Source organism: Salmo trutta, chromosome 30 (assembly GCF_901001165.1).
Source record: "Salmo trutta chromosome 30, fSalTru1.1, whole genome shotgun sequence".
Lineage (NCBI taxonomy): Eukaryota > Metazoa > Chordata > Actinopteri > Salmoniformes > Salmonidae > Salmo > Salmo trutta.
Window position 1 is genome coordinate 5,543,370 of NC_042986.1, and position 12,995 is coordinate 5,556,364.

Genomic DNA, 12,995 nt, shown 5'->3' on the forward strand with positions numbered 1-12,995 from the left:
TGAGCGTCATTATTTCTATATAGCCCACAATTTCTCGTTCTGAACTTATGTGAGTAGGATGGGTGTAGCTTCATGACAATGATCAAGAGCAGCTGCTTACCGATTTGACAGCTTTAACACAGTTCCACCTCAGACGCCACCAAAACAACCACTATGTGGATTTGACAGCTCTAACACAGTTCCACCAAAACAACCACTATGTGGATTTGACAGCTCTAACACAGTTCCACCAAAACAACCACTATGTGGATTTGACAGCTCTGACACAGTTCCACCAAAACAACCACTATGTGGATTTGACAGCTCTAACACAGTTCCACCAAAACAACCACTATGTGGATTTGACAGCTCTAACACAGTTTCACCAAAACAACCACTATGTGGATTTGACAGCTCTGACACAGTTCCACCTCAGACGCCACCAAAACAACCTCTATGTGGATTTGACAGCTCTAACACAGTTTCACCAAAACAACCACTATGTGGATTTGACAGCTCTGACACATTTCTACCTCAGACACCGCCAAAACAACCACTATGTGAATTTGACAGCTCTAACACAGTTCCACCTCAGACACCGCCAAAACAACCACTATGTGAATTTGACAGCTCTAACACAGTTCCACCAAAACAACCACTATGTGGATTTGACAGCTTTAACACAGTTCCATCTCAGACACTGCCAAAACAACCACTATGCTGCTAAAGCGGATGTGATTGAATAGACCCAAGTGAGGGAGAGTAGGCGTGTGTATACATGTATTTGATAATTACCTGTCACAGCAGGTGCAGCAGATGCAGGGGCAGACAACTGCAGCTGTGAGGGCTGGGGTTGAGATAATAGGGGTGTCAGATATAAAAGAGAAAGGCACAATTTTATTAAGTGAAAATAATTATAAAACAAAACAGGATGAGTGTGTATACGTGAGTGTGATAATTACCTGGATCACATCACACTGCTTTAGGTCTACAAGCCTCTGGAAGTTCCGGCATGCCACTCCAGGCTTTGAACAACTTGGTGGAAGCACGGTTACCTGTCACCCACCGAGCCTGGTTGGCAGATCTGAAAGATAGGCACAATATTATTTAATGACAATGTCTTGACTACACACTAACCTACATTTTGTCTGTGTGTGTGTGTGGTGATCACACAGCAGACTTAATTTTCCCAACTGCTCATTGTACTTGCCCTCGCAATCTGTGATGTGTATTATTGTGACTCAGAAGTGTGTCAACCTGACCACATCCTTGTAGTAGGACATTCAGCGATGAGCTTTTGGGGGGGGGGGGGGGGAACAGTGTACAGTAAAAATATTCAGATATGGACTGACAAGTACGCTAAATCATGTGAAGTTACAAAACCTCTAGAGCTTAGTCCACACAAATTAAATGAAGGATGCAGGACCTGAGCTATAGGACCATGCCGCAGGACTACCTAGCCTGATGACTCCTGGCTATCCCTGTCCCCAGTCCACCTGGTTGTGCTGCTGATTCAGTCTCTGCTCTTTCTGTCTGCGGCTATGGAACCCTGACGTGCTCAGGACTCACCGGAAGTTCTATCTTGTCCCAGACCTTCTGTTTGATGCTGTCTCTCTCTACCGGCCCTGCTGTCTCAATCTCTAATTGCCCAGTTATTTAGAGCCAAATGGAATTTACACCTGAGATGCTTAACTATTTCACCCTCTATAACCACTGATTATTATTTGACCCTGCTGGTCATCTATGAACGTTTAAACGTCATGAAGAACCATCTGGCCTAAATACCTGTACTCTTTTATAATCTCCACCAGCACAGACAGAAGAAGACCGGTCACCCCTCAGAGTATGGCTCCTCTCTAGGTTTCATCCTATGTTCCTGTCTTTCTAGGGAGTTTTTCCTAGCCACTGTGCTTCTACATCTGCATTGCTTGCTGTTTGGGGTTTTAGGCTGGGAATCTGTATAAGCGCTTTGTGAAAACTGCTGATGTAAAAGGGGCTTTATAAAATACATTTGATTGATTGCTTGTATATGCTTCCATTCATGTCAGTAACTGTAAATCTAAATATGACATTGAGTTATCTTACATTTCCTCAATAGGAAGTTGAGGGAACACTTTTTCCTGGTCTTTCCTGCTGGGGACAGGAGGCTTCAGGTTAGGGAATGGAGGGCCTAGAAAATTGGAATATTAACAATAATTAGTGTCCACATTTATGAATGAAATTCAATATGGGTTAGCTGTGTATCTCATCTGATTGAGAATTGATGTTGATATACGATGTCTATTTTCTTTTGAAAATCTGCCACCAAACCACACAATTATATCTAGTGAGAGTGCACACAACCATTAGCTTATTTTACCAAGGCAAAAATAACATTTTGTCAAGGGACACAACAAAACAGTAGGTAGGCTATTGTTGGTGTATACTGTACCCTACCCCATCAACCAACTACTGGCTGGTCACAAGGCTATGTTGTTATCATTTAGCAATGTTGTACTACTGCACCCCATTTCAACCAACTAACGTTACTAGCTGGTGACAAGGCTACGTTGTTATAATTTAGTAATGTTGTACTGTATTCTACTGCACCCCATATCAACCAACTACTAGCTGGTCACAAGGCTACGTTGTTATAATTTAGTAATGTTGTACTGTATTCTACTGCACCCCATATCAACCAACTACTAGCTGGTCACAAGGCTACGTTGTACTGTATTCTACTGCACCGGATATCAACCAACTACTAGCTGGTCACAAGGCTACGTTGTACTGTATTCTACTGCACTCCATATCAACCAACTACTAGCTGGTCACAAGGCTACGTTGTTATAATTTAGTAATGTTGTACTGTATTCTACTGCACTCTATATCAACCAACTACTAGCTGGTCACAAGGCTATGTTGTTATCATTTAGTAATGTTGTACTGTATTCTACTGCACCCCATATCAACCAACTACTAGCTGGTCACAAGGCTACGTTGTACTGTATTCTACTGCACTCCATATCAACCAACTACTAGCTGGTCACAAGGCTACGTTGTTATAATTTAGTAATGTTGTACTGTATTCTACTGCACCCCATATCAACCAACTACTAGCTGGTCACAAGGCTATGTTGTACTGTATTCTACTGCACTCCATATCAACCAACTACTAGCTGGTCACAAGGCTACGTTGTTATAATTTAGTAATGTTGTACTGTATTCTACTGCACCCCATATCAACCAACTACTAGCTGGTCACAAGGCTACGTTGTTATAATTTAGTAATGTTGTACTGTATTCTACTGCACTCCATATCAACCAACTACTAGCTGGTCACAAGGCTACGTTATCATTTAGTAATGTTGTACTGTATTCTACTGCACCGGATATCAACCAACTACTAGCTGGTCACAAGGCTACGTTGTACTGTATTCTACTGCACTCCATATCAACCAACTACTAGCTGGTCACAAGGCTACGTTGTTATAATTTAGTAATGTTGTACTGTATTCTACTGCACCCCATATCAACCAACTACTAGCTGGTCACAAGGCTACGTTATCATTTAGTAATGTTGTACTGTATTCTACTGCACCCCATATCAACCAACTACTGGCTGGTCACAAGGCTACGTTGTACTGTATTCTACTGCACCCCATATCAACCAACTACTAGCTGGTCACAAGGCTACGTTGTTATAATTGAGTAATGTTGTAATGTTACTGTATTCTACTGCACCCCATATCAGCCAACTAGTAGTGACAAGGCTATATTGTTGTCATTCAGTAATACTGTAACGGTACTTTAGCATACTGTACATCACATTATTATCCACCTAGTTAGCTAGTGATAGCTTAGCTAGCTAGCGCCAACGAAACAACCAATGAATGACAACAGGCTTTTAAACAAAATATCTATCTATCTAGCTTGCATGATTGCATGTAAAACAACTTTACAGATGATTACAAAGTTTGAAAGAAAAGTTGACTAATTGGTCTGCTGCTCTTGGGAACAAGATGGAGGCATCCACATAGCATATGAGGTTAGCTAGCGCCGTTAGCATTAGCTAGCTAGCAGCGCTAGAGATCAGACTATCTAGCAAGAATTTCGAGGTCAAAAACGAAAGAAACTGTTAAGCCATGCTGATTTAGTAAAATAAGTCCAATAGGACTGAAATAATTAACAGGCTGAATACCAAGGTAAAAACAGTTTAGGTTTTCGACGGATATTAGCGCTTTCACAGAATTCAAATGAGTGTCATGATGTTGGAAAAATTGCACAGGACATTAATTCGCTTTCCAAAGCTAATACAAATGTGGAAATGTGAGTAGCATTTTGTATTCCTAGTTGAATTAGTTAGGGAGCGTAAACACATTTCAATAGCTCCTTGTTCATGTGACCTACTTGACTCAAACAAGGTTTCGTCTCACACGGTTTTACTTAAACTTTCAAACTTCAATAGCATCTTGGTCATGTGACCTACTGAACTCAAACACACTTCAGAATGTCTACGGACTAGCCTTATATTGCACACTCTTGTTTGTGTACTGTAAAATCACGCAGTGTAAGATACATTTTTCATAGTTTTAAATTTCAACAGCTCCTTGATCATGTCAATTACACACCTAAGAACCGTGCAGTGGATATATACCCATATTGCATGACCTCTAGTCTTGTATCTTCTATATTGTTGTACATTAATATTAGTTTGACAATTAGGGGGTTCAGTCCAGTGTTGTGTTAACCCGTTTCTTTAATATTTATCTATAATAATTGGTAGTTCTAAGTACTTATTTTCCCTGTTTTTTTATTTTTCCACAGTATTTAACAGCAGTACACAATAGGAGAGAGACAGATAATATCTCCTTTCATCGTTAATATCAACCATAAAAGAAAAGGGCAAAGTATGAGACTCATGTTATTTATTGTCCAAAGCAGGGATGGAGAGTGAGCTAGTAAGGTAGGCTGCAGTGGGTTTGCTAGTCAATACATATACTGAACATGTAACCACAATAATGGTAGCCAGATAATCAATGAATTAAAATTGAATATTGACAAATTAAACAGAAATTGTAGACCTTTAATCTTTTCCAACATGTCAGACACTTCAAATAAGTATGAAACATTTCACAGTGTTAACTTTCTCTTTATCCCTGGTTGATGTACATTTCAGAGCCTCTTTCAGTGTGGATGGGGCATAGCATACATTTTCAACAACAAAGACTGCACTTCCAGTTTGTGTTCTTCACTCTGTTGAACTCTTTTGTCTTCATTCCTAGGCACAGCACATGGAACTACCGTTGGCATGCAAAACATTCAATTCAAAACAAAGCATAACACGTTATAAATAATAGCAAATATCAATGCAGTATGACGAATTAGCCATCCATTGTGTTATATCATAAATTGTCTTACATGCAGTCTCTGTTGTCCAAAGATTATAAACATGTTAAATAAAGTTACTAACCCAGTCAGTCTTTGGGCCACATCCAGGTTCTTTATCAGTGGCACACAAGAAGCAGTTGTTGGCTTTGTTGAACTCATAGGCATGAACTCAACATATGGCTGTCCCACACAACTGCATAAAAATAAAGAATTGCCATTTACTTTGAATGCAGTTGATGAATATTCCATGTACCAACTCTACATGTAGGACGGACATAAGACATTCCCACATACAGTATACACATACAAAGAGGCATTTTTCAGCTATAATTTTACCACTCATAATCCAGAATAGATATGACAATGGGGCCAGCATAGGACGTAATACACCCTTACAACAATCTACTTTTTGATCTTCTTGACTTGTTATCTGGTTAACTGCTACTGTGTGTCAAGAAAAGAGCCCCAATTAGGGGTTAGTGTACTCTAGTAAAAAAGGGCTGGTTTAGATGAAAAACTATTGCCCTAGTCAGTGGTAGAAGTGAGTTGGCAGTTTATTGGCCCACACACCAACAGACACACAAGGTTGAGGTTACTCGTGGACAGTAATCAGTAAAACAAAAAAAATGTTGCGTTGACGCATTGTGTCGTCTAACTGTCCAAGAATAGGATCCAAAGTGTTAGGAAATATTTGTTCCCATAAATACAGAGGATGTCTCTCCTCATACCTCTGGCACTTTAGTCAGACTGCCAGACTGTGTAAAAGCTTTATGATGGGGCCGGCAATGGAGTTCCCTTTGAGTAAGCACCACGGAGACCAATCAGGAGAGAATACATACAGGTCAAGGGTGCCAATTGAAAGTCAAGGGGTGTGTCTGTGCCTTTTGGATTACTCTCTCTTTACAGAGAACCCCTGTGGTTCAAGTCAAGAGCTACCCTTCCCCTTTTAGTCTGCTCTGCGCATGTCTGAAAGTGACAGAGCCAGCAGCTAACAGTTTTTCACAGTATGTCATAAAAAATGATTACACTTGAATGTACGTTAAATGCTAATATGCATTAGATCCAGTACAATGGTCCACTGACTATAAGGATAGTCAGTGGACAGTCTGAACCTTGTTTGAAGTCAGTAGGTCAAATGACCAAGGAGCTATTGAAATTTGAAAGTTTGAAAAATTCATCTAAAAACGTGTGAGATGAAAATTGATAAATGAAAGGGTGTGCAATGTGTAGGCACCCTGAGAGAACATTCTGAGCCTTGTTTGAAGTCAGTAGGTCATATGACAAAAAAGCTATTGAAATTCAAACATTTTAATAAATACATTTAAAATAGTGCGAGATGTAAATCGACAAAAAAAAAAAAATGTGCAATGTGTGTCTATGCCATCGGGTTAGCTACAACCAGTTTTGAAAGTTTTATGAGTAATGGTTAAAGAGCTATTGAAATTTCAAAAATTAGATTTGTCACTATGTTGACGGTCCTTAACTGCTGTTGGTGGACATAAGGAAAACTACAGGCAAATATCCAACCTGAAACTGTCTTTACCTCGGTAGGCTGAACGTACATTTCTGTGACACACTATCTCGTTTGCTAACTCAGTGGCTGCGTTTCAAAGTCATAAAAGACACACCCTGGTACACTTACCCTCGCCTTATGCCCTTGGGGGAATCTCCGCGGCCATATTTGTTGTCGGTCCAATTGATTAGCCAAGCAAGGGAAGTTTGCAACGTAAGCCCCTCAGCCCTTGTTTTTAATGGAGTTTGCGAGTGTACAATTATGTTCACTTCGGGGCCTGAAATTCCCCATAATTCAATTCGCGATGATTGTATATCCGCTAATAAAAGTCCACTAAAACTTAAAACCTCAACATGGAGTCAACATAAAAGTGTAAGTAAAATCTAATGTAAATAAGTTAGGAAGTGTGCTACTAATACACGTCTTGTAAAAGTAATTATGTTTTTGTTTGATCAGCTTTTGGAAATTTTAGAAATGTGCCTTCTTCAGAAGTAGCTAGGCAGGCTAACGTTAGTTAGCTAATTAATTTGCTAGCTGTCATACAGTAGTAGGCTGGACACGTTACATTTTTAACAACGCTTTTTGCTGATAACTAATTCATTGCATCTGCCGTGAAGCCCAGTTTCATAATATGACCATATTTCCCAGCTTCTTGACGTCGTTTTGAAGTGATCATGAAAAAACAGGCCTTATTTTAGGTCATTTTTCACCCTGCCAGCTCCTATTAGTTCTATTGAGCACCGTGGCACCAACTCGCCTTTCGAACATTCTATTCCGAGCTTATTGTTCAACGTCACAATGCCTGCTTCGCTATTGCTGGCAATGAGACCTGCTCACGTTGTTTATAGTTCAAATGTAAACAACAACAAAAATTTACTGATGGAACTCTGAGGTCGCCTTATTGTTTCCTATTGGGGAAATATAGGCATGTCTGTCTATTTCTGTCTAAATCTTCTCTTTCTAATTATGTAAGTCTGGGCAGCGAGCTCGGTTGTCATCAAATGTTAGCCCCAAAATACTTTTTTCCCTTGGAACGCTGAGCTCCCCCCAATGTTTTCCTATTGAGAGGCATGCCGGTCTATTTCGCCAAGTATCTCACAATGGTTATATTTAGATTTTTTTCAAGTCGTGCACCATTTTAATCAGGAGAATCTCCTCTTTGTAATTATGTAAGTCTGGGAAGCGAGCTCGTTTGTCATCGATCGCTAGACCGGAAATAGTCAAAGTTTTAATTTTTTCCCTACTTTCTCATTACGCAGACATAAGCACAGTTGACACCATCAAGGTGTGGATGTTTACTTTCTACACAAGTATTTTTTTTCCAGTTTCGTCCGACGAACAGATTGAGTGGTAAAATAAAAAGGATACATTTTTTTTGTGCCATTTTGGCAAAATGGAATTCTAAGCTTCACTCCAGTCAAAACAGGCTCTGTGAACGTTCGATTTCATTCATTTGCTATGGGCTCGTGCTAGTGTTCCAGCTTAGCCAACGTTCTTTTGCTGTTTTTCAGCCTTGGGTGAATTTTGACTCGTTCTATTGTCCAGCCTAACAGTAGGCATATATGAATAATTATATAGTTAATATAAGTAGACATGCAATCATAATTAACTGTAGAGCATATAAAGCACCCACAAGCTACCGATGGCTGAAAACACAATCATCACAGGATGAACGAGTGATGAATTTCCGGCCAAGGGCGGTCCATTTAAAAATCATTCCTTCCTCCCTCCCTCCCTCGCCCCAAGAGTATACTCGTCAGACATCCTGATACGTCATCAGAAGTGTCCACTTAATTTGAGGGCTGAGGTGATAGGGTGTGTCTTTTAAGTGTTTGGACTGCACCCAGTGACTGCTGCTTGGCAAATAAATATGTGCCTCTTCTATGGTATATTGGCAATCACACAAGTTAATGTGAATCCCGCCACCTGCTATGCGGGATGGAAACAGGATTTTCTAAATAAAACATCAATTAACTTTTCTGTTAAAAAAATTTATAAAACAGATCTGATCCCTACACAGGCTCAAGGGGAACTAATTTCTTCGACTTCTTTGAGACTTGTGCTGTACAGTTTATAACTGTGGCAATGAACGCAAAAAAAATCCACCTTTTTAACACACAGGATGTCTTTTGTTTGGCAGCAAACATTTACTACAGGCTGTGGTGTATCCACTACCATATATTCACTAGTATCAACTGTTTTCTCAATTATTTTAAATCGCCTCCGCATAGGAGATTCGATTGACCACTAACTTTTGCCACCTCAATCTCCTTCACCCTTACAGGGCACTCCAGGAGCTCAGAATCATGATCCCCACAATTGCCACGCCATAGTCCTTCTACACACCTTTCTTCAGTATACTCTGTTCGTCGGCACACACTTGAAACATGGCCAAATCCTTAACAATTCTAACACTGCAGTGGTTTGGGGACGAAAGTTTTACGGTGTACCTTACATAACCAGGCTTCACATGCATAGGTATTTGCTCTTCATCAAAAAACAACAGGACCAACAGACTTTCTTCTTTTCCTTCAGTCACCCAGCAGGTCAGACGCCAGGCACCAACCACACCAGGAATTCTCTTTAGGGATTGAACCTGAGAATCCTTCGTCACCCCTGAGATGACTCCTTTGACGGGTGCTCTACTCTGAAGTTCAAAACTTCTGTTGTCCGGATTCTTTTGAGGCTCATTGAAATCTTCCTCTGCTCTTCAGAAATATAATTAATCAAAATAAGACCACTCCTGGTCACTCTGACAGACTCCACTTTTCCAAGCGCATACTTCACCATTTTCGACACCTCAAACGGGTTTAAATATGCACTTCTTCCTGTTTACAGTGTTCTCTATGCGAAATCAGACTAGTGGCTCAAAACCAACCAAAATAATAATCATTCCCGGTGAGCACATGTGCTGACTACACAGCGCATGCATCCTCACGCGTATTGATTTTGTCCCCACACACCAGACTCGATCAGGACACGCAGGTTGAAATAGCAAAACGAACTCTGAACCAACTATATTAATTTGGGGACAGGTTGAAAAGCATTAAACATGTATGGCAATTTAGCTATCTAGCTTGCTGTTGCTAGCTAATTTGTCCTGGGATATAAACATTGGGTTGTTATTTTACCTGAAATGCACAAAAGTCTGTAATTAGTGTCCAGTAGAGGTCGATGTTTTGGAAGCCACAGCGGGATCCAATGACTGAGTGATCAAATTAAGCTTTGATCATTTATCACGTGGTAACTACTTGTCAACTTTGCTTTGGGTTTGAATGAATCTTTTTAAATTCACTTTTACATATAAACAAAAAACTTTGGATCCATAATTTGATAATTACCAATAACTATGAGTAGTTTAATTTATAATAATTGTTTAAGAAAAAAATTATAATAATAGGCGCTCTCAAGATTTGATACTAGTGTGCTATGATTTCAGGATAGATTCCGTCTGGTTCTACACCCTGAGCTATCTTTCCACCTGTTAAGTTGAAATATGTAGATAAAAACAAAAAGCTTCCAGCAGAGGTCGGCACTTTCAGTTCCGTCACCTGTCAGATGGTAGTGTGACGTCTGAAGCTTCAAACATCATCACGTGGTATTGTTACTTTGATACAAGCATCACTATGTTGTATCAAATCAGCAGTGCTTTGAAAACTGCATCGGAGTGGCGGAGCTCTGGTATCAGTCGTCCCATCACTAGTAATGGCTTTCCTTATATTTATCATGCAATATGTGCCATATGAGGAATACATGAGAACAGAAAAACAACTATGTGCTTGTAATGTACCCATCCTCTGGCTGTGGTTCAATGTGGAGTAGTACTCTTGAAGCAGGACTTTCATACCATAATAGCAGCTTGACATGTAATAGTCACATTTCCTTCAATATTTCAGCGAATTCTTGAGGATTAATGATTAACCAGTGGAAGCATTGTAGAACCATTAAAACCACTGTTCTGAACTATATAAATACCAAACGTTTTAGGGTCCAGATTGGCTATACACATCCATAGGCATGGCTATACACATCCATAGGCATGGCTATACACATCCATAGGCATGGCTATACACATCCATAGGCATACAGGTCTTCTTATCCTCCACGACTACACAATAAGCAAGAAAATAGTTTGCTAAATTACTTCAGCTGCATTGCATGGCAAATATCTTCAATCTCTAACATTAGCGTTACTACAATAAAGAACAATGGCAAGTGGAAATATTTTTCGACTATTGCAGCAGATGACCACTCCCATCAGCTAAAAACAAGAAGTGGCTCCAGTGGGCACTCGATCACCAAGACTGGACAAATGAAGAGTGGAAAAACATCGCCAGGTCCGACAAAAGCGGCTCCAGTGGGCACGCGATCACCAAGACTGGACAAATGAAGAGTGGAAAAACATCGCCTGGTCCGACGAAAGCGGTTCCTGTTGTGTCAGGAGTCCATTTATTTTATTTATTTCACCTTTATTTTGACAGGGAAGTATTACTGACACTAGGGTCTCTTTTACAGATGAAACACAAACAATATACAAAATACACAATTACAAAACATATTCTATCACCAACCGCTCCCGAGTATACTACTCGCCTATGTCCAGTCTCTTGACAACAAGGTAGACGAATTTCGGACAAGGGTTGCCTTCCAGAGAGACATCGGAGACTGTGACATTCTCTGTTTCATGGAAACATGGCTGTCTCGGGATATGTTGTTGGAATCGGTTCAGCCACCGGGCTTCTCCATGCATCGCGCCAACAGAGATAAACACCTCTCTTGGAAGAAGAAGGGCGGTGTATGCTTTATGATTAATGACTCATGGTGTAATTATAACAACATACAGGAACTCAAGTCTTTCTGCTCATCCGACCTATAATTCCTTACAATCAAATGTCGGCCATTTTACCTACCAGAAGTCTCGTCAGTTATAGTCACAGCTGGATACACTCCCCCTCAAGGTACTTCACTGGGCTCTATGTAAACTGGAAACCACATATCCTGAGACTGCATTTATTGTCGCTGGGTATTTTAACAAAGCAAATTTAAGAACAAGGCTACCTAAATTCTATCAGCATATTGATTACACTACGCGCAGGGGTAATACTCTCGACAACTGCTACTCTAACTTCCGCGATGCATACAAAGCCATACCCCGCCCTCCCTTCGGCAAATCCGACCACGACGCCATCTTGCTCCTACCGTCTTATAGGCAGAAACTCAAACAGGATGTACCAGTGACGAGAACCATTCAACACTGGTCTGACCAATCTGAAGCCACGTTTCAAGATTGTTTTGATCATGCAGACTGGAATATGTTCCGGTCATTCTCAGAAAACAACATCTACCTATACACTGACTCAGTGAGTGAGTTTATAAAGAAGTGCATGGGAGATGTTGTACCCACTGTGACTATTAAAACCTACCCTAACCAGAAACCGTGGATGGATGGCGGCATTCGCGCAAAACTGAAAGCGGGACCATAGCATTTACCATGGAAAGAGGTCTGGAAATATGGCTGAATATAAACAGGGTAGTTATTCCCTCCGCAAGGCAATCAAACAAGTGAAATGCCGGTACAGGGACAAGGTGGAGTCACAATTCAACGGCTCAGACACAAGACGTATGTGGCAGGGTCTACAGGAAATCGCGGACTACAAAAAGAAAACCAGCCACGTCACGGACAGCGACGTCACGCTTCCAGAAAAACACCTTCTTTGCCCGCTTTGAGGATAATACAGTGCCACCATCGCGGCTCGCTAACAAGGACTGCGCCCCCCCCCCCCTCCTTCTCAGTGGCTGATGTGAGTAAAACATTTAAATGTGTTAACCCTCGCAAGGCTGCTGGCCCAGACGGCATTCCTAGCTGCGTGCGCAGACCAGCTGGCTGGTGTGTTTACGGACATATTCAATCGCTCCCTATCCCAGTCTGTTGTCCCCACATGCTTCAAGATGGCAACCATCATTCAAGTACCCAAGAAGGCAAAGATAACTGAACTAAATGACTTCTGCCCCGTATCATTCACTTGTCATCATGAAGTGCTTTGAGAGGCTAGTCAAGGATCATATCACCTTACCGACAAACCTAGACCCACTTCAGTTTGCATACCGCCCCAACAGGTCCACAGTTGACGCA

General features: G+C 40.9%; 1 long non-coding RNA gene across 1 annotated transcript; it reads right to left on the minus strand.

Moving 5' to 3' along the window:
• Positions 1-5,026: 5,026 nt before the first annotated feature.
• LOC115168982 (uncharacterized) lies at positions 5,027-10,144 on the minus strand. Its single transcript, XR_003870784.1, has 2 exons — positions 9,994-10,144; positions 5,027-5,542 (listed from the first exon to the last, which is right to left on the minus strand). It is a non-coding gene; the product is annotated as an uncharacterized LOC115168982 (long non-coding RNA).
• Positions 10,145-12,995: the final 2,851 nt, after the last annotated feature.